Genomic DNA, 24,931 nt, shown 5'->3' on the forward strand with positions numbered 1-24,931 from the left:
TCCATTGTGCACTCTGCAGAAACAAGCAGAGTGCACAAATTTTGCAATCCTTCCTTGAAAAACACTGCAGAAATGAAGCACACAGTCTCTCCCAACACAGGACACCACATCTTGCTAAACACATAGTCCAAAAATGGCCAAAATAGAATCACTGACCCAGAATCCACTCACAGTCATAGTGCCTGCAATGCAGCAATGTCATTGGCACAAGTTGCTTTCTCACACACAATTATGACTATTTACATTAGCATTGCCACAGCAGCACCCTTAGCAGCCAGCCAGCAAGCATAGACAAAAGTTCAACTAGAATGTCTTCATCCACATTTTGACAGAGTATACCTTGCAATGCAGATGGTAGAGCAGACCAGAGCAGTGAGTGAAGCATAAGTTAGTATCAAGGCCAGACATGGATCTCATCTCACAGTAATTACCAAGAAATATTACACACACACACGAAATGTCAATTTCTCACCACAACACCATCTCACAAACAGACCAAACCACAACGCAAGGAAGGAAGGCAAGCACCCAAGTTCTGCCTTTGTCAATCTGAGATCCAGCAAAACCAGATAGCTAATAATACAGCAGCAATAGCACAACATATCATACTCCATGCTGAGAAAAGAAAACCACTAAGAGCTCTCTCTACCTCCCCTCTCCAGGCCCAGCATTCCCTCTAACAGGGAATTTCAGATGTTGTTGACTACAGCTCCTAGCATCCCCAGCTGTGATGGCTTTTGGCTGGAAATTATGGGAGTTGTACTCAAGAACATCTGGGATTCCCTGTTAGAGGGAACATTGTCCAGGCCTTTTGAGAACATTTTGAAATTCCCTCCTTTTTTGTCCCCCCTCCCTTATCCTTCCACCCAGCCAATGGGGGCGCAGTTCCCCATGGCAATTCTTGATTTTTATCATAACAAGCTAACCAAGAAGCAAGGAGATCTTAAGCCAATTGGATTCCAGTGCCAGAAAACCAATCAGCAAGGGGAGAAAGCCTGCCAGAATGGCTTTCAAATATCACTTGAATAAATTCAAGCTCAAATAAGGGTTGATTCAATTCAAAATCAAATCAGGGCCTTTATTCTAAAGGTGGTTCAATTTGAGTTTGAATCACTCGAATTGGCCCAATTTGAGCTCAAATCGGTTTGAGTCGAATCGATTTGCACATTTCTAAGCCTTGTGTCCTCTTTGCTCTGTCCATAGAACTGTTTCCTTTCATTTTGGGCTCTGTCATCACAGGAGCTCGAAAACTGTAGTGGCTTTTGAGTCTTCTCTGAGTCTTTTGTGCCTCATCCTAATCATTACTTCATCGGAGCAGAAATGCATAATGGAATGCAACAGAATGTGCATGCAGTTCAAGAGGATTCTTGTGCAAAACACAAGAATTGTGCAAACACAGTTCAATCGTGTTTTGCACAAGTGTGCAGACATTCTGTTGCAACATGTGCAGAACATTATGCAGTATGTGAGCCAGTATTCCTGGGCTGAAGGTAGCAACACTTCTCTCATGCTTTAAGGTAATGTGTGAAGGTAGAATTTCTACATCTCCCCGTCTAGCTAGATAGGTGTGTTGCCAGTGTGGTTGGGTCCTGCATATCCTGGTATAGAGAATACATTTAAGCTCTCTCTTCACACACTCCTCAGGGTAAAAAGTGGAAGTGCAAGTCAGATATCCATCCATGTTTTGCTGTTTCTCTAAATGTGCAAAGCAGCTCTGTACAATGAAAGGATTATTGCTTAATGCTGATTTTAATCTAATAAAGTACCATTGCTTTTAGTGGAACTATTCCCAGCTTATAGCAAGCCAAAGAAGGTCAGAATCAGGCCCTTGAGTAAGAACTTTAAGATTTAGCCCCATGACTCTAATCCTTCTGTGTTTTAATTATTTAATTTTTTTAAACACAACTATGCTTAGTGTTAATAGCCTTTGCCTCAAAGTTCACTTAAAAGCAAACTAATAAGATTTTTCCCCCTATAAAATGCCAAAAAAACTAAAAATAAAAGTTGTGCTGTGCTCAGCCAGGGTGGGAAATTCCATTGTGGCTTCATGCCCATGGCAGGTAGAGTGGAATTTAATGAAGGAAACTGCTGTGTTTTTGTGTCTTTCTGTATGTTTTTCCTTTAAAACCGAGAGCTGGGCAGCCTTCCCATTTGACCTGATATGACCCAAACAAATTGCTTCTTATATAAAAACAACTGCAGACTTAGAGAATGTGAAAATGCACACTGTATCCCTTTTCTCCAACTCTTGAAAAAATGAAAGCCTGAGAAACAGGATAGCCCTTTCAGGATTTGTTGAGTGCAGCTATCACTCAAGTTTGATAAGGGAAAACTTGAACAGATTTCCTTACACCAGAGGGTTTATGTAGAAGTGAGATTTTCTTGCAGGTTTTTGGTGGGGTTTTTGGTTTTTGGTTTTTTGGTTTGGTTTTGCTTTTTTAATGAGTGAGGGTTGGTTTTTAAGCCAAGGCTTTTTACTGTTTTTCTTTTCTTTTTAATGACATGTCATCATAAGGAGAAAATGTGAATCTGAAGAAGGGAAATATTTTTCCATTATTCCAAGGCTACTTTTTTTAAAAAGAGAGATGACAAAGAAAGTGATGGTGGGACAGAGAGAGTGTTTATAGTTTGTGCTTCAGATGTAGATGATTTAGGGTGTGTCAACTGATATTGTATTCAGATGTGTTGCCTTGGCATGTGTACTGCCAGATTTATTTTAAAAACAAAGCAAAGGGGGCATTGTGTGCTCATGAAATCATTTAATAAATCCCTTCCCTTTATGAATTATTTTGATCACAAGTCCTGTTGTTTAAATTTTCTAAAGTACTATGCTTAAAAAAAAAAAAAGTCCTCCTCTACAGAACTGTCTGTTCTGAAGTTGGCACCTTCCACATAACAGCATGCAGAGATTAAAGGCGGGGGAGTAGAGAGGCTTTAATCAGACCAGAGGGCTAATGTAATGCATACTGAAGCTCAAATCTGCTATGAGTAACAAATGAAATGAATTTCAAGGTCTTGGCTGATCTTACAGCATGTAGATAAATATAAACAGGGGAATATCTCTCCCCTCCCATCATAAATAGTTGCTCTTTGACCTCAGTAGAACTTTTATATAAGTGCTGCTTGGAATGCAGGATGACATCCTTTCTTATGAAAGCACTGACTGTAAAAGTATTTTTAAAGCTCTTGAAAGAAACTTGAAGAAACAGTTCCTTTAAGAAGTTTGTAGCACCTATATTGATAGATGTATTGCATAACAAAGGAAATATCCAAAATGTGGGAAAGCACACAATCATGTTAGTGGAGGCTTCAGTTATGATATATGTTTAGATATAAACACAGCAACTTCGGGCAAGCAGGGTCTGCTCCTGAAAAACCAATCGCTTTCCTTTCCAGAAAAGGACCATACCATCTATAAGTGTCCTAATGTGAGGTGTTTAAATCTGATATATCGCTTGCTAAGTTCAGAATCATGTTAATATGTTAACATAAATCACTCCTCAGAATGGAAAGCCATTTAGCAGTACCAAAACATACATATAAAATGAGCACAAAGTGCAAACATGAAGTACTATGTCGGAGAAGGCTCAAAATAAGTCTTCAGTCCAGGCATGGCTTTGCAAGAAGGGAGAAAACAGCTTTTCTAAAACAGCAAAGGCCACGTTCAGATATCCTGGGAAACTGGAGGTCCCTTCACCTTTAGTTTCCAAAGCCACACATCCAAACCCAGCAAACCAGAGTAAAGGGTGAAAAGGAACCTGCAGTTTCCCTCGCCAAACTCCACTCTGTACCTTTGGTCAGCATTGAGTTTTGCTGCCCTTAACTGTGGTTTAGCAGTGCAAGTGCTACATTTGAATTGATTTGCTGGGTGGGCTGTTCTTCTGTCAAGAAGGAAGCCAGCACAGCCAGCTCCCCGCCTCTCTGTAGTCTTGCTGACTGCAAAGAGGCCCCTCTCCACAATGTTTGAACGTGGACGGGAGAGCACAGGGAGGGGACGTAGAACCACTGGTCTGTTGGACCTGTGGTTGCGTGCTGTGTCTGAACCTGGCCAAAGAGAAGCATTCTTTAGCATTTGGTCCCTGTTCTTTTATTGCTTTGTTAACAACAGACACTCTACCTATCCTACCCACAAACATAAATATCTTCTTTCCCACCTTCCTTAACTATTTATGCTAGTGAAATCCACAACGGAGTGTGAGGAACTCCACAAAGATCTCTCTAAACTGGGGGACTGGGCGACAGAATGGCAAATGTGGTTTAATGCAAGCAAGTGTAAAGTGATGCATGTTGGGGCAAAAAACACCAACTTCACATATACGCTGATGGGATCAACAGCAGGAGAGAGGGCATGCATATCCCTCTTGCCTGTGGGCTCCCAGAGGCATCTGGTGGGCCACTGTGTGAAACAGGATGCTGGACTAGATGGGCCTTTTGCCTGATCCAGCAGAGCTGTTCTTATGTTTTTATCCCATTGTGAAGGAATAGCGGTCTATCCCACCGCTTTGCCACTATGTGTGAAGAATCCATCCTGTTGCTAAGATGAGATATGGATCTTCCTGGCAATTACTAGTTGAACTGCTGCCACCAAGTAGACTTTTGTGCTCTAGGCTGAGTCTACCACAAAAGCCTTTCAAACTTCTGTTGCAAAAACAAACTTTGGTAGAGTGGTAAGGCCTATAGGCATAGGGTTGAGTACACAGAAGCTTAAAAAAAACTTTTAAAGATAAGTAATTTTACTTTGCAAATAGTTCAATTTTAAATCAAACGTTCCTCCATAAGTTTAGTACAAAAAGATTATTAATTAACCAAAAGAGCATAAAGAATAAACAAAATGTGGTCAAACTCTCACTGAGCCCTTACTTAGAATCCTTGATGATCCACCTTAAGCAACTATGGCTTTTCCTCAATTCAGCCTCAGGTTCTGTTCTTTCCGGTTCTTAGTGATTTCCTTCTGTAGACATTTCATCGCTCTGCCACTGATTTTAACAGCAGTTCTTTAGTTCTGCAGTCTCTCTCAGACTGTCTTTCTCCAAGTTTTCTGCTTTGACTGCAAGCTGAACTCTTCTCTGATTCTGCAAGGCACACTTCTTTTTCTTTTGACTCCAACTTAAACTCTTTCCAACTCTTTCCAACTCTTTCCAACTTAAACTCTGACTTCCATCTTGCAACTATTGGACTCTGACTTTCCTCAGGACTCTAACTCTCTGCTAAAGCCGCCTCCTATATATACACAAATTGTTCCAACAGCTTTTCAAACTATCCAATCTATATAACACAAAGTTCCCTCCATTTTCCAAAACATCTCTTCCCTCCCAAACCAAACTGTTATACTGACATTCTCAAAATGAAACGGAGATACACCAGGCATGAACTCTTGACCTTGCCAGTTTTTTCATACATAGGGACTTCTAAGCATATTAAAACAGCAATCCTATTTACAATAATGAAGAGATTTTAAGAATATCAATGCAATAACAACAACAACAACAACAATAATAATACATTTCATTTACAAGGGCTTATTTTTAAAAACCAAGAGGTCTAGGCCTCGTTCCGCCACACCCTTATTTCATTCTTTTGTTCCTACATCAATGAGTACATTCCTCATGATACTCTAATTGCATAATAATGAATCTACAAATGCATGCTGTTCTCTTGGGAAGGTAGGGGAGAGAAATATACAGGAAATCACTAAATAAATGGTATATATTTGTATATAGGCATAGGTTTGTAAATTGCATAGGATCCAATTGTCCCTATTCATCAGGGACTGTCCCTATCATCTGGAACTGGTTCCTGATAAATAACTTCCTGCTTTGCTCCTATTTTTGTTGCTTGAAGGTGCCTTGCTGATTTCAGCTCCCTCCTCAGAGTCTATAAAAATTACGTGGGTGGGTGGATGGATGCATTGCCTGTGCGACCCTCAAGGACATATTTCCAGGAAGCACACTGGGCTTCAGAGTAAAGGAAGACTGTCAAAAATTGCTCCTGCCTCGGTAGATGTCAGCACTGCTCTAGATATTAGCACTACTGCACCAGTGAAGTGCTAGTCTGGATATCAGCCATTGTGTTTCTATTGCAATTGCCTGTAAATGAGTGCACAGAACTAAGGCACGATGCAGTGCACAACATATAGTGGATGGAAATATTCCTCTGTGTAATAGTGATTGGGGGTCTTAGGCAGTAATCCTTGATATAAAGGATTAGATGTGTAGCTTGGGAGTGTTTCTGGACCGAGGCCTCATTCTGGGTTCTCAGGTTGAGGCTGTTGCAATGAGCGTCTTCTATCAACTCCGATTGATACAACAGCATGTCCATTCCTTGAAGATAATGATCTCAGAACTGTGGTGCAGTCTCTGGTAACCTCTAGGCTTGACTACTGCAGTGCTCTCTATATGGAGCTGCCTTTGTATATAGTTCGGAAACAACTACAAAATGCACTGGATAGATTGGTCTCCAGGGTTTCTCGGAGAGACCATATTATGTCTATCTTAAAACAATTGCATTGGCTTCCAAAAGGTTTCTGAGCAAAATACAAATACTGGTAATTACCTTTAAAGCTCTAAATGGTTTAGATGCAGTGCACAACATATAGTGGATGGAAATTTACCTGAGAGAGCGTCTTCTTCTTCATGATCCCCACCACATATTAAGGTCATCAAGAGAGGTCCATCTCTCAGTGCCCCCAGCTTGTCTGGCAGCGACATTCTCTGTAGTCGCTCCTGGGCTATGAAATGCACTCCCTATAGAGGTTGGTGGTTTAACATTTTTACCAGCCTTTAAAAGAGACCTTTGTTTTGGCTGGCTTTTAGTAATCTTTGAATGTTTTAATTGTTTTAACAGTTTGTCTTATTTTGTTTTGTTGAGTTTATATTCGTGAACCACCTAGAACCTTTGGAGTCAGGTGGTATATAAATCAAATACATAAATAAAATATAAGAACAGCTGTGCTGGATCAGACCCTAGGCCTATCTAGTTCAGCATCCTGTTTCACACAGTGGCCCACCAGATGCCTCTGAGAAGCCCACAGGCAGGAGGTAAGGGCATGCCCTCTTTATTGCTTTTGCTTCCATGCAACTGGTATTTAGAGACATCTTGCCTCTGAGGCTGGAGGTGGCCTATAAATAGACTAGTAGCCAGTGATAGACCTGTCCTCCATTAGGCCTGTCTAAGCCACTTTTAAAGCCATCCAAGCTATTGGCCATCGCCACATCCCGTGGCAGAGAATTCCATAAATTAATTATGTGCTGTGTGAAAAAGTACTTTCTTTTGTGGGCCCTAAATGTCCTGGCCTTCAATGTCATAGAGTGACCCCTGATTCTAGTGTTTTGAGAAAGGGAGAAAATTTTCTTTCTACTCTGTCTACTCCATGCATAATTTTATATACCTCTATCATGCCCCCGCATAGTTGCCTCTTTTCCAAACTAAACAGCCCCAGATGCTGCAGCTCTGCCACATAAGGAAGGTGCTCCAGGTCCCTGATCATCTTGGTTGCTCTCTTCTGCACCTTTACCAGTTCTACACTGTCCTTCTTAAGATATGGTGACCAGAACTGTATGCAGTACTCCAAATGTGGCTGCACCATAGATTTGTATAATAATTTTATCATTCTTATTTTTAATCTCCTTCGTAATGAAGCCTAGCATGGAATTTGCCTTTTTCACAGCTGCCATGCACTGAGTCGACACTTTAAATGAGCTGTCCACTACAACCCCAATGTTTCTCTCCTTGTCAGTCGCTTTTTGTAGCATTTGTATCCAGGAATAACAGTATCCCACTGCTTCTCACCGTCCTACCAGGTTTTTGTTATGCCCACTATATCTATGTTTTCATTAGCAACCAAACACTCTATTTCACCCATCTTGGCTCAGAGGCTTCTTGCATAGCCAGAAATCAAATCCTAGAAAAGACTAGCCCTGACAAACCTACCTTGTCCTTTCCCACTTTTTTACTGTTGGTTTAGTTATTTAGTAGTTGGTTATTTATTATCTGTTCATTTATTTTGTTTATTAGATACAAAAATTAGTCATTAATTTTGTGTATCCTTATTTTTCCCCTGCTAGACATTGGAGGGTATGAAATTGTCTACTTTTTTTAAAAAAAAGTCTCCATAGAAATGCATGAGGCATTCCTATTATTTCTTGTTTACACAGTCAGACAGGTGTTATTGACTGGTTTGTTTTATCCAGACATCGAGTCCTTCCCAAGGACCTGGGATGGCTCAATTTTATTGTCAATGTTGTTGCTGTTGTTATAGATATTGTCGCTGAATATAGGCTGTTCCCAGTAAAGCTGCTTTTTGTAATTGGCTGATGGTGATTTCTGTGGCCCCTATGGTGTTGAGGTGCTCTTCAAGGTCTTTTGGAACTGCACCCAGGGCGCCAATTACCACTGGGATTATTTTGGTCTTTTTCTGCCACAGCCTTTCAATTTCAATTTGTGGATCTTTGTATTTTGCAATTTTTTCTATTTCTTTTTCTTCTATTCTGCTATACTTAGGTATTGCTATGTCGATTATTTGAACTTGTTTTTATTTCTTCACGACTACTGTTATATCTGGTGTATTGTGTGGCAGATGTTTGTCTATTTGTAGTCGGAAGTCCCATAATATTTTTACATCTTCATTTTCTTCAACTTTTTCAATTTTATGGTCCCACCAATTTTTGGCTACAGGTAGCTTGTATTTTTTGCAGATGTTCCAGTGTATCATCCCTGCTACCTTGTCATGCCTTTGTTTGTAGTCAGTCTGTGTGATCTTTTTACAACAGCTGATTAGGTGGTCCACAGTTTGATCTGCTTCTTTACAAAGGTGGCACTTGCTGTTTGTGGTTGACTTTTCGACTTTTGCTCTTATTGCATTTGTTCTTAGTGCCTGTTCTTGTGCAGCCAGTATTAAACCCTCTGTTTCTTTCTTCAAGTTGCCATTCTTGAGCCATTGCCAGGTCTTGGTGATGTCTGATTTTCCACTTATATGGTGCAAATATTGACCATGCAGTGGCTTCTTTTTCCATTTTTCTGCTCAGTTCTTGACTTGTTCTTTCTTGTAGGCCTGCTTTCTTTCATTGGTGTGGAATAGTTTCTCGTTATTGACCATTTGAAGTGCATCTTCTTCACTGTCCTTTATGTATTCTTCAAGGCCTCTTTTCTCCTCCTCTACTGTTTTTTTGGACTTGCAGCATTCCTCTTCCACCTAAGCTGCGAGGGAGGTATAGCCTATCTACATCACTGCGGGGGTGCAGAGCATGATTGATGGTCATGATTTTCCTGGTCTTACGATCTAGCGTCTCTAGCTCTGCCTGGGTCCAGTCTATTATTCCTGCAGTGTATCTGATAACAGGTATAGCCCAGGTGTTTATGGCTTGTATGGTGTTCCCACCATTGAGTTTGGACTTGAGGATTTTTCTAATTCTCCTGATGTATTCACTTCCAATTTTTCTTTTAACTTCAGTGTGTGCAATGTTATCAGCCTGGAGAATACCTAAGTATTTGTAATGTTCTTTCTCTTCCAGGTTCTTGATCTTGCTTCCATTGGGCAGTTCTATTCCTTCTTTTTTTGTTATTTTTCCTCTGTTCATTATTAATGCAGCACACTTGTCTAGTCCAAACTCCATTGCTATATCACTACTGAATATATGGACAGTGTTTAGCAGTGATTCGATTTCTGACTGGGGCTCTCCATACAACTTCAGATCGTCCATGTACAGCAGATGGTTGATTTTAATTGATGTTTTAGATGTTTGGTATCCAAGGCCTGTTTTGTTTAGTATTTGTGAAAGTGGAGTCATGGCGATTACAAACAACAGAAGGGATAGTGAGTCCCCTTGGAAAATGCCTCTTCTAATGCTAATCTGTCCAAGTGTCTCGCCATTGATTGTTAACTGTGTACTCCACATGCTCACTGCTTTTTAAATAAATATCTGAATGTTTTTACTGACACCAGTTGTTTCTAAACATTTTAGTATCCATGTGTGAGGCAATGAATCGAAGGCTTTCTTGTAGTCAATCCATGCAACACTTAGATTGGTGTTTCTTCTCTTGCAATTTTCTAAAATCATTTTGTCAATCAGCAGCTGGTCTTTTGTGCCTCTGGTGTTCGGGCAATTTCCTTTCTGTTCAACTGGAAGCTGTTTATTAGTTAATAAGTGTTGCATCACTTCATCTGCTATTATTCCAGTTAATAATTTGAACATGTTTGGCAGACAGGTTATCCGGTCTATAATTACTTGGAACTGCAGCTTTTGCTGGGTCTTTCATGATGAGATGAGTTTTCCCAGTTGTTAGCCATTGTTCAATATCACCTCCTTGCAAAATGTGATTGAACTGTTTTGATAGTTGTTTATGAAGGCTTGTTAGGTGTTTAAGCCAAAAGCCATGCAGTTCATCGTCGCCTGGAGCAGTCCAATTTTTAATATTTTTTGCTCTTTCACTTATTAATTCTGGTGTTATTATTAGATCTTGCATTTGTTGGTTACATTTTTTGACCTCTTTCATCCAGCCTGCTTTTTTATTATAATCTATTGGATTGTCCCATAATTTTCCCCAGAATTGAACTGTTTCTTCTTTATTTGGTGTTTCTATGTTTCTTGCAGTTTCTCCTTCTGTGCTTTGGTAGAAACGTCTCTGATTCAACAGGAATTGGAGATTCTGCCTGTGTTGTGTAATTCTGGCTTCGTATCTGCTAATCTTCTTTGACACTGCTGTTATCTGCTGCTTTATTATTTCCAGGACTTCTCTAATTTTCCTTGAATCTAGGTGGTATTTTTATTATCATCATCGTTGTTGTTGTTGTTGTTGTTATTATTATTATTATTATTTCAATTTTTATTAAAAAAAACCCCACTTCCAAAAATGGCTTAGGGCAATTTACACAGAGAAATAATTAATAAATAAGATGGATCCCTGTCCCCAAAAGGCTCACAGTCTAAAAAGAAACACAAGATAGACACCAGCAACAGTCACTGGAGGTACTGTGCTGGCCAGTTACTCTCCCCCTGCTAAATAAAGAGAATCACCACGTTAAAAGGTGCCTCTTTTAAGTTAGCAGGGGTGGGATCACATCTAACATCAGTGTCTCCTATATTCTAAACACTTGGGTTCTAAGTGATAATGATATCAGGACCTAAGTCACTGTAAACTGCCCAGAGATGAAATTTTGGGGCAGTGTACAAATTTGATAAATAAATATTCATATTGTTGTATGACATTGTTATATTTTTCAGCTTCTAATTTATGTGTTTAAGGGGGACAATGTAAGATTAGAGAGATTCTTTGCTATAGTCTGAATTTTCTTCATTCCCTCATCTTCTCCCCTCCCCACCCAAGATTATTATATTTTGGAATGTAGAGCTTTGACTAACTCTAGAACTTTGTGGTTTTACTACAAGTTTTTTCTTCCTGCAGAATGCACACATTTCCACTTTTGCTCTTTAAAGTTGCATTAAGTTTCATGTAGTGCAGTGGGTTGAGGAGAAATGAACATGCTTTCTGTGATGCTTTTGAAGTTCATGCCCTCACTTAGCATATACAAGGAGACGATAAAGACAAATGTTAACTTTTATGTATTTCCTTTTTTTATATTCTCTTATGTGAAAAAATCAGTATTATATGATACAAAAGTGAGCTTATAAGGAAAATAACTTCAAATAAGATATGAATGGTTTCTACTCAACTTGATGGAATTTACTGGATGCTTAGATGTTTAAAATTGTGAATGAGGATGTAAAACGACAACAGTATCCTCCACATAATGCAAGTGTTTCTAAGATAGAATTCAGACCTGGAAGTGGGTCCCTTAGGACTGCACAACAATGTGCGCAAAGCACCAGCACTTCATTAGTTAAAATGTCAGCAAATCATAATGATATATCAAAGAAAGTAAAATTCCATAATGGAAATTAATGAGGAGACACTGAATTTTTTTTAAAAGCCAAAATGCTTCTTTAGGCAGATTTTGGAACTGATCCCGATTGCCAAATACACACTCAGTTTTAATTATTGATACACATTGAAGACAAATGTCTTCAATATGTATCTCTTATCACTTCTACATTTAGCAGTGTGCACTGGTGTTTATTCTGCTGGTAGAAGATCAGTCATTTCACAAAACTTTATTTTTGTGATATATATGGAGAAAACCAAGTGCTACCTAAATGACCATTTTTACTGCTCTTCAAAGAGACTTGGCTTTTTCAAATAAGATATCCTACTCATATGAACATATTATTCTGCTTTATACTGAATCAGATCATTAATCTATCTAGGTCAGTATTACCTGCACAGACTGGCAGCCGATCTCCAGGGTTTCAGAAAGGAGGCGTGCCCCATCCTACCTGGAAGGAGAGAAACTCCTGAGAAGCTAAGGTATTATATGTTCTACAGTTTTAATAGTTTTCACTTTAGGATCTAGCCTGAGCTGAATGATGTTTGAATTTAAAGTCTAATGTCCAAATCCAGAGTTGAAAATATATTACTGTGTATAGGTACTGCTGCATACAAACTACCTTTTTGTTTTCCATGGAGATAGCATATCCTCTTGTGCAAAGTAACTCATCAGTTATACATAGAAACATGGAAATGTTAGACTTTGTAGGTCTTGTGTTCCAATTCCCTGCTTAGTGCTAGGGTCTGCTACAGCATTCCTGACAGATGGCCATCTGTCAGATGGCTGTTTGAAAATGTCTAGAAAAGGAGAGCCCACCACTATACTAGACAATGGGGACACTGTCAAAACAGCTAATCTGCATCCCTGTAATTTCAACACATTGGTTCTAATCCTACTCTCAGGAGCCACAGAGGACCTGTCTGTTTCTTCTTCTTATGAAGTCTGCTCCTTCAGATTGTTGAATCTGAAGGACTCTATTCTTCTCTTCTCCAGGCTAAACATACCCACATTCTTCAGCCGTTCCTCTGTACTTGGTTTCCAGACTCCTCATCATCTAAGTTGCCCTCAGTTTGTTTATCAGTATTGTTCTTAAAATGTCATGCCCAGAATTTCATGCACACAGTGCTGACTAACAAATCACTGGTGCAGCAAGAGAAGTACTTGTGCTTCTGAAAAGTTCAACCTCCTTAGCTCCACTGTTAGCCCCGTGTGGGGTGGGGGTGGATTTCAGTGGCCTCCCCTTTCCCAGGATGTGCTCTCATGTCCTTGAGAGTTACACAGTCCTCAGGGACATACTTTCAGGTGACACAGAGAGATTCCAGGGAAGGGGAGATAATCTAAATTCCCGCATGCATACACAAGCACTGATGCAATGTTAGGTTGGACCTCTTCAGAAGCACTGATACTACACTGGTGCTTCTTCCATTGCACCAGTGCTTTATTAATCAGGATGTCAGCCATTATTCCATATGAGATCTGACCTACACAGAACAGAGTGAAAGAGTTGCTACTTATGATCCAGACAGTATGCTTCTGTTAATGTATCCTCAGATTGAATTAGAATTTTTAGCAGCTATGTCACATTGTTTGCTCATGTCAACTTATGGTCCACTAAAACATTTAGATTCTCTTCACATGCTGAGTATGTAAGGATTGTATATAAGAGTATATAGGATTGTGACCCAAGAGTGTTTCTGTGGGAGGCATTGCTTGGAATTTAGCAGAACTTACTTCCAGGTAAATAGAGTTTGTAGTCTAGCTTTTGATACATTTTTCTAAATAATGAGAGTTATAAATATAGTGTTTCTTGGCACAGAACCTTCATGTTGTTTAATTTTCCAGGACTGAGAAATTGTTATCATAATTTTACTAGGCATGCAATCATATTATTAGGGATATGCAGAATGTTTCAACTTGCAATGGGCCGTATTGAGTGTTTCAAGCTTGAAATAGAATGCCCTCTTTTAAAAGGGCCTGTTTCGAGCTTGGATCAGAACAACCCTGTTTTGATCGAAACAGTTCGAGCACCATTTGGGAGGCCTATTTTTCCAATGCTGTTTTGATTTCTGCCACTGGCTTCTGATTGGCTTGTGATCTCCTTGCTTTTTGGTTGGCTTATTATAGAAATCAAGTGTTGTCATGGGCAACTGTGCCCTCATTGACTGCAGGTGCCCTCATTGGCTGTGGGGAGAGAAGGAAGGGGGAAACAAAAAAGAAAGGAATTTCAAAATGTATACAAAGGGACTGGGAGACAGAGAAAGCCCTTATAGTATGCCTTTCTTGAAGAGGATATATCATGAGCGGAGGAGGAAGGTTTGATTTTGTGGTTTTATTTTCTCAGCACTGAGTATAATATTCTGTGCACTGCTATAACTATCTGGTTTTGATGAATCTCAGATTGACAAAGGCAGAACGTGGGTGCCTTCCTTCCTTGTATTGTGGTTTGGTTTGCTCATGAGATAGTGTTGTGGCAAAAAATGGACAGTGGCAGCTCTGTCTGTCTGTGTAGTAATTCTTAGTGACTGCTGTGATGTGGTGACTGGACTTGTGACTAACTTATTGATTGATTGATTGATTGATTGATTTTATTTTATTATATTTGATTTTATTTATATACCACCATTCCAAAAATGTGCGTCACTCACTGCTCTGGTCTGGTCTGCAATCTGAATTGCAGTGTGTAAGTCAAAATGTGACTGAAGTTGCTCTAGTTGAGCTTATGGCAATGCTTGCTGCTAATGGTTCTGCTGCAGCAGATCTTGCAATGCTAGGAAGTAAGGAGTCATAATTGTGTGAGACAGAACAACATGCCAATGATGTTACTGCATGCAGGCACTGTGGCTGGCAGTGGATTCTGGGTCAGTGATTCTTTTTTGGCCATTTGAACGGTGTTTGAAATGTGTGTTCTGTAAATAGAGTAAATAGAGTTTAAATAGAGTAAATAGAGTTGTGTTCTGTGTTGGGAGAGTCCTCCCCAACCCTTTTACTGTGTGTTTCTGCAGTGTTTTTCAAGGCAGGGCTGCAGGGGCGTACCAAGGTTGGAGTGGGCCCAGAGACAAGATTTTAAAATGGGCCCCTTGCTGCCTTCCTCTCCTTCTCCTGGCCCCACGTCTCTGCTGCAAGCATGCAGTTGCTTCCCCCCATCCCCTTAGGGGTATATCTTACAGTGCTCACAAATGTAGTCTGCCATTCAAATATAAACCAGGGTGGATCCTGCTTAGCAGACAATTCATGCTTGCTGCCAAAAGATCAGCTGTCCTCCCCAACTCAGGACTCCAGGAAGAGGAATGTAAGTTGGGCTGAACCATAGGGAAATGAAATGGGGCAAATCTTCTTCTCTTAAGTCCAAAATATAAGAAATGCTAGAAAAGTCTGCAAAGGGGATTTTTTAATACCTTTTGGGGGGAAAGGCTACTTCAGGACAGAGGCTACTTTATAATAGTGACCAGCACTCCAGTAAAACACACTTTCAAGCAAACTACATGTGTAAAACACACTCTCTCTCTCTCTCTCTCTCTCCCCACACACACAGAGATATTATTTCTATTTATTTAAGACACACACACTGGCTAAGCAAGGGTTAGGATTCTTGGTTTTACTTTCCTGGGGGGGGGGGACTCCTACAAGTCGAACAGCCAACTTCTGACACATCCCAACTCACTAAGCAGCAACTCCGTCGTACAAAATGCCAGCCAGAGCAGGAGTGGGGAAGAAGGAGCATAAGAGCCCAGGAGAACCAATCAGGAAGTTCCTTCTGGGAGAGGGCGGGACTAGCAGAAAGAGTATTGACCCTTTCTTGACTCTGCCGCTGCCCAGGAAATGCTGGTCGGGGTCGAAATTCACAGGGAGTGCAACTGCCCTTGCACACACACCACGACCCACCCCCAGAATGGTGAGCTGAGCTTCTGCCTCTCTGCATGTTGCTCCTGCAGCTGCAGTGACTTCAGAGAGAGACAGCAGCACAACAGCACAGCAGCAGGCAGGGGCAGACTGCTCAGACTCTTGGAGGCTCTCGGGACGGAGGCTCAGTCAGCTTGGCCATTTGCTCCCCTGCCAGTGCAGGGCCTCTTGCAGCACAGGGCCTGAGGTGACCATCCCTGTTGGGGGCCAGAAGACATTTGTCTCCTTTTATCTTATTAATGGTATGCCCATGCAGGGTTGCAAAATGTATTGCACTCTGTGATGTAGCTTTTTCTGGCCATAGGGAGCAATAGGGAAACTCAAAACACCCCATTGTTCCCCATCGGTAGCTCCTAGAACACCAAAGTGGGTTATATGGTAGGACATGATGGGTGCTACCTACCACCCAACCCACAAAAGAAATGGGCAAGCTTATGGTTTTTAACAAACATTTAACTTTTCCCCAAACCCCACTCAGAGGCCCATTAGGCATGTGTGTCCAGGCCACGCAAAGGCCCATTAGGCATGTGCGGCAGCCTCCAAAATGGCCACCGCGATAGGGGTGAGGCTCAGAATGGGCCAAAGAGTTCTGAACTGGGTGAGGGGGGCAATTTTGGAGGCCAGTGGGGGGAGGAGGCACCTCCAGAGGTCCCCCCATGACCACGCTAGTGACCCCCTGAAGGTGACCCCGCAAAACTGAACCAAATGGGTGGTTCAAGGGCATGCCAGACCAAACTGGCCCAGTCTGGTCCAGGTCCAGTTTGGATTTGAACCGAACTAGGCCAGCCGGTTTTGTGCACACCCTTAGTTGTATGGAAAGAGGGTGATGAAAATGAAATATTTTCTGAGTTGTTCCTAGTGCTTTCAAAAGATATGTCTGCAATGTAAAAATAATTTCAGAGCTCCTTCAAAAAAATACCCAGAAGTGTTATCTAGATAGATAGATAGATAGATAGATAGATAGATAGATAGATAGATAGATAGATAGACTGCTATAACCTTTCTGAAGTGTTGAACACATCACCTTAGTGGCAACAATCCCTGCTAAAGTGAATAAAAATTAATTAGCAGCATCTCAGATAATGCATATTATTCTTGCAAATGAACTAAAAGAGGACGTGTTGCATTTTTTCTTCTATCCTTCATGTTGTACATCATGCCCTGCAGGTCATTTATATTGCATGAAGAAAATTCTGAACAATGCATCTTCAGGGACCTGGAAATCAAGAGATATTTGCCTTGTCCTTGTGTTGTTTTATGGAGGCTTCCTTTTTGTTATTGTTGTTTCTGGCAAGTTAAAAACTTTCGCAACATGCAGGTTCATTTTTACAAATCTAGAGAGGGAAAAATAATAATCCTTCCAGTGCTTAGAGCAGACACACTGCCATTCCAGTCCTTTGGGCGGGTCCAATATTTCCATGCTGGAGTGTAAAAATAATTCCAAGCACTAGAAATAGCTGTTACCTTATGATACTACCTTTCAGAAGCCAAGTGACTTAACAGAAACAGTGATTTTATTGACTTCAGACCCAAAAAGAGGAAAAAACTGTCTATAGTAAAAACTTTGCCTATGCTTAGTCATTTATTTGCTTTAAAAAGTAATATTATTTCCCAGTGACTCAACTCCTCCTTGCAGTCATTGGGAATTTTAAGGAGAGAAAAAGCCACATAAATTCCTGTAGTATAACAGTATCATCCATTGTAAATGTGTGCCAACCAGGAAGCAATGCATTAGTTCAAATATGTAGGTATTTGTTCAAATATATTTGTCAATTCCCAGGATGTTTCAGGGTTTTGAGGGTAGTTCCGTGATGATGTTGATGTCTAGTGTGCTTGAAGAGGCATAATGAAAATTTCCATTTGGAGCTGCTGGACTTGAATATCAGGTACACTTGGGAAGGGGAGCTCAGTGACAGGTTGCCTGTTTCGCAAGTTTGATTGGTAACTTCTCCAGTTAAAGAAGCTTGAGTTCAAAAGATATTTGCCTGAAAGATCCTGGGGAACCAGTCATGATGACAATATAGGACTAAGTGAGCAATTGTATGAAAGTTACTCTTACCTTAACTCTTATTTTATTTCTCTTCAGATGATTATGCCTATCACATAGTTAGTTAGTTAGTTTAACATATTTTTATACCACCCAAAACTTACGTCTCTGGGCGGTTTACTTAGTTCGTTAGTTATGAAGGTACAAAAACAGTCTGGAAAATTCTTAAGAGTTGAAAATGGTCTGTCCATCTTATCTGTGATAATTACTTTTGTGTAAAACAAGGATGCAGACATGGACTTTCTAGTCAGTATAATCTTTCTTGGATTTGCTTTGTTAATGTTATATGACTAGTATTTATTTTATACCCTTGCTCTTAATTGTATTCCTGCTCTAATGCTCTGGTAACCACAGGTACAGATTTAACTGTTCTTCTGTCGATTGATTCAGTAAGCAGTTGTTCCAGCTGATTACCTGTTCATCATGTCAGCATGTCCTTCATATCTTCTTTCCTTTCAGCTTGGTTCAAAAAACACTTATTGCTGACTTAAAAGGAGCCCCTGGTGGCGCAGTGGTAAAACTGCCGCCCTGTAACCAGAAGGTTACAAGTTCGATCCTGACCAGGGGCTCAAGGTTGACTCAGCCTTCCATCCTTCCGAGGTCGGTAAAATGAGTACCCAGAATGTTGGGGGCAATATGCTAAATCATTGTAAACTGCTTAGAGAGCTCTGGCTATAAAGCGGTATATAAATGTAAGTGCTATTGCTATTGCTATTAAGTCCTATTCACTTGAACTTCTGGTTATCTTGATATGATTCTGGATTTCTGCCGAACAGTGCACTTGTAATGTTAACAGCTTCATTTCAAGAGGGAAGCCCCAGCAGAAATCTTAGGTAGTGCTTGAATTGCAGGGGTTCAGAGAGGGCCCAACTCCTGAATGTCTGTGTCAACCTTCTAAGCTATTGCTTTAGAAGTCTCTGGGGGCATAATTTGGCTTAAATTTGTGAAGAGGCATGGGATAGGCCTTGTAGATTTTATTAACACCAACACCACCCACTACCTTTTCCTCCATAATTCAGACACTGACCTCAGGTGCCTCAGCAGCCAGCTTAGGGTAGCACAATACAAGTTAAATATGTTCCAAGCTTGAATGCTCTGAGCACTTACGAAAAAGTGCTGGGGAGTGGGGGACAGAATGGGATAATCCTTCTTTATTATAGGCTTGTGCATTTCGATTCGGGTACAAAATGTTTTGTGCCCGAAAATGGCAATTTCAGAGGTTTTGTAACCAAAACAAAATCAAAAATTAATAAACAGATATTTTTGTTTCCAAATCAAAATGACTGTGTTTCAGACAGAATGCTTTGTTCTTCGGAAAAGCATTGCAATTCAAATTGACTTTTCTGATTCTCTTCACTCCAGCTGAGGCACTGAGTGATTAGCAGAAGATAAGATATGCAAAAACTGTTGAGCATGAATGATTTAGTTAAGTATGTGTTGTATTCAGTGTGACTGAAATACAAACTGACCTTGCAAAGGGATTTGGAAGACAGCATTTTGAGACAGAAATACCCAAATATCTTTGGGAGCTCAATGCAATTCCAAAGCTCTTGCTAAAAGCCGTGGTATAAGTTTTGTGGAGAAGCTTTTTGAGAAGCTGGTTAGGAAAGTTCTGAAATTATACAGGTTTTTCTTTCGAAAGGTTTAGAAAGAATCTCTTGACTTGTTCAGGGGTCTTTTGAAGACTATTTTGTTTTTCTTCTGATTTTTATGACTTATAGTGGTATCTAAGTTTTGTTGCCCAAGTTGAGCAGTCTAATGTAATTTAGGCCACAATGTAATTTGGTGGGACATGATGTCTAAGCCAGTGGTTCACAACTTTTGCCATTGCAGGGACAGGTCATCCACATTGGACTACAGGAGACAAAAGGAAGGGAGTGGGGAATATCCCTGTCAATCTATTGACATCCCCAGGAATCTTAGTTGCTTCTCTCTTTCTTGTAACCATGATCCATGGTTTTGCACTTTCTTAAATGCAGTGATGATAAATCTCAACAATTCTGAACAGTAGGCTGATTCGTTTGGGCTACAGCTCACTCCACTTCAGTTAAATGAACATTTGAAGCTGTTCCATAGTACCAAGGCAGTTTTATTTTATTTTTATTTATTTTTTTACATTTTATATCCCGCTCTTTCTCCAAGGAGCCCAGAGCGGTGTACTACATACTTAGGTTTCTCCTCACAACAACCCTGTGAAGTAGGTTAGGCTGAGAGAAGTGACTGGCCAGAGTCACCCAGCTAGTATCATGGCTGAATGGGGATTTGATCTTGGGTTTCCCCGGTCCTAGTCCAGCACTCTAACCACTACACCACGCTGGCTCATTGGTCTATCTTGCTATCTCAAATGACCTGTGGTCACTGTTCCATGGGGAGGGAGTGTTTTTATTGAAAGATTGCTTGAATCCACAAATGGGTTGTGCTGCTGTGCTAGTGCCACAGGGACAGGCTGCCACCCGCTGCAAAGTTCTCAAATAAAAGTGCCAAAAAATTAAGTGTCGCTGTTGTTCATCATTCTCTTCACTCTTTCAACTTGTTTATGTGGGGCTTCAGGGGCAAAACAGTGGGTTGGGTGGCAGTGCCCCAAGGGTGGTGCACCCAGATTCCAAATAGGGCAAAGGGCTGATTTCTAAGGAATATTTGAGGTTTACTCATCTTTAAGATTTTTCCCCTATAGGGATTAATGGAGGTTTCAGCAGCCCCATAACTCCACCTGGGGGGCACTGGGATGGCTTGAGTGAGTGGTGGTGTAGTGCACAGAGGATGCCAACCACATCCCTGGATTGCTAACCCATTGGGGTACTGGGCTTTGATGTTTCTGAGGTGTTGAGTTTAAATTCTCTGGTAGCAAATGAGATTTTTAATGAAAAACCATGAATCCACTCTATATGCTACTAGAGAATCTACTCAAAATCCTGTACTTAATGGATTGGCAACCCATGTGGGTGGTTGGCACCCTATGTGCACTACACCGCCACTTGCTCTGGGCCACCCCAGTGTCCCTCAAGTGGAGTTATGGGACTCCAGAAACCTCCATTATACCCTACAAGGAAAATCTGAAAGGCTCATAACTTCATTAATTCTTCAAAAATCAGCCCTTTACCAAATTCCTCTGAAAAAATTGTGGTCGCTTCTTTGTACCAGCTGGGCACTACCACAAACCACACTCCACACTGGGCCACCCCTCCCCCTCCCCTGCATGAAGCTATACTTTTCCTGAAACCTCCATCATACCCTATGGGGAAAATCTGAAAGACATGCAAACTTCAAAAATCAGCAGTTTGCCCAGTTCCTTTGAAATTTTTGTGGTAGCTTCCACTCATTCGGCAATATAACCCCCACCCACTCTTTTGGGCACATATCCCATTTTTTAATCTGAATTAATTCGGATTCAGATTCGGATTAATTCGGATACAAAACAAAACTGGGGTGCTTTGGAAGGCTTAATTTCGGACAGAATACAAAATGGGGTTGATTCGGATTTGGTACAAATCAAAACAGAAAAAATACAAAATGCGCAACCCTACTTTATTATAAAATTGAGCCAAGTTTTTGCTGACATAATGAAACAAATAAAAGCAGGTGATACCTCTACAAAATGCAGAGATGATAGTTTATTGTCCAGTGTGATTTCAGTATTGCAGCTCTTTGGCTCTAATAAACAAGATCCATGTACAAAAAATGCACTAAAACTCAGTGTTTTTAAGAAACAACTGAAGACGCATCTTTTTAGAGAGGCTTTTAAATATCTTCTGCTTTTATCTGGTAGGGTTTTTTTTAGTGTTTAGCTTTTTATTGATAACTTCTAATTTTAATTTTTAAAATTTTTTATTTTAATTGTGGTTTTAGTCTGGTCTTTTAACTTTTAACCTTATTCATATTTACTAGTGGGCCCGGGTGCAGAACATCTGCATCTCTAGTTGTGCTGCCGTGGCCGCGGCCGGGCTGAGTGCTGCCGCTGCAGCTGGACCTGTCATCCATGACCCGCGGCTGGGCCCACCGCCACGACCACCATGCTGCCGGTCCGGGCCGCCGCTGCCGCACCACCACCACCGCACCACCACCACCACACTGTCGGGCCGGGCCGCCACCAAACATATTCTTACATGTTTATTAGAAGACAGGGACCCAACAATATCCTTGGCGGTTGCCAAATTCTGTTATACATTGATCAAACTAAGAGAGGCTAGAGCACAGCAAACACACACACACAATGTGCAATTCTTTTCAACCTTGAATCAATTCGGTTTGAAGCAGGGACAATTCAGTGATTCGACCTTGAATCAAATTGCCTTCAAAATAAATGGTTTCATTTGGTCAAGGAGAAACACCCCAGATTTGACTCAAGTCAATTGGGTTATTTGATGGCCATTTGGAGGCCCATTTTTCCGGGACAAGCTGGTCTACCAGTTGTGGTTGGCGGGTAGACAAGCCCTCCTCTCCAGACTTAGCACATATGCCTGCCTCAGAGGACTGGTCTTCTACCAGGTAGACCAGTCCGCCGAGGTGGGCTGATGGAGTGGAGGGCTCGCCTACCCACTGACACCAATTGGTAGGCCAGCTTTACCTGGGGCAATAGGCCTCAAAATGGCACTGTTTTTCTGGGAAGAGCTACTCTACCAATTGGGGTTGGCTTAGTGGATTTGTCCATCTCAGAGAACTGGTCTACCTCCAAGCTGGGCTGATGCGTTAAAAGTGGAGGGTTGGTCTACCCACTGACCCCAATTGGTAGACCAGCTATCCCCAGAAAAATGGCATCATTTTGTGGCCCATTTTTCGAGCTCTCCCCAGAAAAGCAGGCCTCAGAATGGTGCTCGAATCCCTTGAATCAATTAAAGTGATTCGAGGTTGATTCATTGGGACAGCCAGCCAAGCTGGCTGTTTCCTACGAATCAATTTGAGTTTTTGTGATTCTATTCAAGCTCGAATCGAATAGCAAAATTTGATTCCAACACACCTCTAATATATACCACAAACATGCTCTCATTATCATTTATATGAATGGTTAGTAAATGAGCAACATAAGTTCTAACTGCTTACATAATCTCTGTTTTTATGGTGTGATCCATGTTGACACGACAGCTCATAATAACACCTTACACTGAGAATCATCCTACTCCAATTTCATTTCTGATGCTGCAGCAGCCATCATCAGCATCCAAAGAGTTTAGAGGCCCAGGAGCTATGATCACTGGGGCACTCTTAGGAACATAGGAAACATAGGAAACTGCCATATACTGAGTCAGGCCATTGGTCTATCTAGCTCAGTATTGTCATCACAGACTGGCAGCGGCTTCTCCAAGGCTGCAGGCAGGAATCTCTCTCAGCCCTATCTTGGAGAAGCCAGGGAGGGAACTTGAAACCTTCTGCTCTTCCCAGAGCAGCTTTACCCCCTGAGGGGAAGATCTTGCAGTGCTCACACATCAAGTCTCCCATTCAGATGCAACCAGTGCAGACCCTGCTTAGCTATGGGGACAAGTCATGCTTGCTACCACAAGACCAGCTCTCCTCTCTTGCATCATTACCTCTTTTATTTATAGTACAACTTTATTTTGGGAAGAGGTAAGTTATAAGCAGCTAAGTTAAGTTTCATGAAGCAAAAACAAGTGTTTTGTGGTACTTTGAAGACTTATTATGGAAAGAGTTTTCATTAGCAAAAACATGAAGTGAACAGCTCAGGAATATGTTTGTAAGTTGTGTGAGCTTATGCTGAAATCAAAGCTAGCATATATTAGCAACAGTCACAAGTTGTCATTAGATGAATGCAGGCAAACCCAAAGATTATGTGTTGGGGCTCAATTTGTATAACACTACATCTGAAATTATTCCTGCTTGTAGTGAGGTAAGCAGCTTAAGTCACAAGTAATGAAATTATGTCAAACTTACAGATGCACTCCAGTTCAACGTTCTCATGTTCATTGTTTTTGTGACCTTGAAGTCAGAAACTGATTGCCCTGGAAGACTGAAATATTCACTCACTGGTTTTCCTAAAATGTATGATTTCTTTCTGCTCATACTGTGACACTGGCAAAAGGAGTAATCATTCCAGCCTTAGTTTTTATGTCCAGATCCCAGCTGGCTGCTTATTCCTCTCTAGTGTGAACTACAGTTCTCACTCTGAATGACTTCTAAATGTCAGTCCTATGTGATTGATATGACAAATCTGTGTTCAGTTCCTTGAGCTTTATAAAGTTCATGTTTTCATTCTAATGTGCAGCATACAGGTGGAGGCAAAAGCATATTTTTAAAAAATCTGTTCAGACAAAAGCTGTAAACTGTGGAAAGGAAGACAGCAAAAAAACCCTAAACACATTTTGTGCAATAAGTAGAACTATTTCATGAGTTAAAAACAAGATTGTTCAAAACATATGTTTTCCATGCACCAAAAAAGGCTGTTTAATAGCTTTCGAATGCATTTGACAGTGGAAAGTCTAAAATTAATTTTCCAAGGAAACATAAATTTTAAGTAACAGAGATTGCCAGTAAAATTTTCAGTTAGCAGAATTTTTCTTTTAAAGTTTAGATCCAGTTAAAAAATTAAGGTATTCTGTCTAGTGAATGAATGCATGTAGGCCTTTCAGAGCCAATAGGTAATTTTGGATGAAACTTTGACTTCAGCTATGAGGGAATTTTCTTATTTATTTAACAGTGTATTCCCTTTCCTCTCCACTTTCAGCTGACTTCTACATTTAAAACAATTATCATTTGAGTCTAAGATTAATAGCGAAGTTGTAGAAATCCTCAAATGTCACGGTTTCAGTCTGACAACCTCTGGAGTCCTTTTGAAAATGGGACAAAATTAATTTCAAAGCTTTGTGAAAATCAGTAAATCGTTTGACCATTATTTTAAAATATGCATTTTCACTGAATCTTGATTTTATCTGTATGCAAAGTTTTCTTGAATTGTGTCACAAGACCTTCTTGATTGCTTAAATTACATACTGTGATACTTAAATTCAAGGTTATTGTTCTCCATTTTCAATTTAGTCTTCAGCTCCTCTCTGATGGGCAATACACTGCATCTGAGTTTTATTTTTGCTGCATATGTGATCTTGTTTGTAGAATGTTCTTAAAGAATTCTGACTTGTTATTGGCCACTCAACTTT

The 24,931-nt window shown here is 40.6% G+C and overlaps 1 protein-coding gene and 1 long non-coding RNA gene across 19 annotated transcripts in view; one reads left to right on the plus strand and one right to left on the minus strand.

The window, feature by feature from the left end:
- Positions 1–24,931, plus strand: part of ZBTB20 (zinc finger and BTB domain containing 20) — an 852,388-nt gene that overhangs the window by 468,729 nt on the left and 358,728 nt on the right. For 16 of the 17 annotated variants that reach the window (XR_008319419.1, XM_053309295.1, XM_053309299.1 and 13 more), the window contains one exon: positions 12,261–12,360. The exons of the other annotated variant lie outside the window; for it this stretch is intronic. The gene's annotated coding sequence lies outside the window, so the exon portion shown is untranslated. The remainder of the gene's footprint in view (positions 1–12,260; positions 12,361–24,931) is intronic. 17 annotated transcript variants of the gene reach the window in all.
- Positions 1–24,931, minus strand: part of LOC128350718 (uncharacterized) — a 203,416-nt gene that overhangs the window by 97,848 nt on the left and 80,637 nt on the right. The window contains exons 8-9 of one of the 2 annotated variants that reach the window (XR_008319420.1): positions 12,272–12,329; positions 4,619–5,220 (exon numbers count right to left, since the gene is read on the minus strand). The exons of the other annotated variant lie outside the window; for it this stretch is intronic. This is a non-coding gene — a long non-coding RNA (uncharacterized LOC128350718). Of the gene's footprint in view, positions 1–4,618; positions 5,221–12,271; positions 12,330–24,931 lie in introns of those variants that run through there. 2 annotated transcript variants of the gene reach the window in all.

The sequence above is a fragment of the Hemicordylus capensis genome, chromosome 3 (genome assembly GCF_027244095.1).
Source record: "Hemicordylus capensis ecotype Gifberg chromosome 3, rHemCap1.1.pri, whole genome shotgun sequence".
NCBI lineage: Eukaryota > Metazoa > Chordata > Lepidosauria > Squamata > Cordylidae > Hemicordylus > Hemicordylus capensis.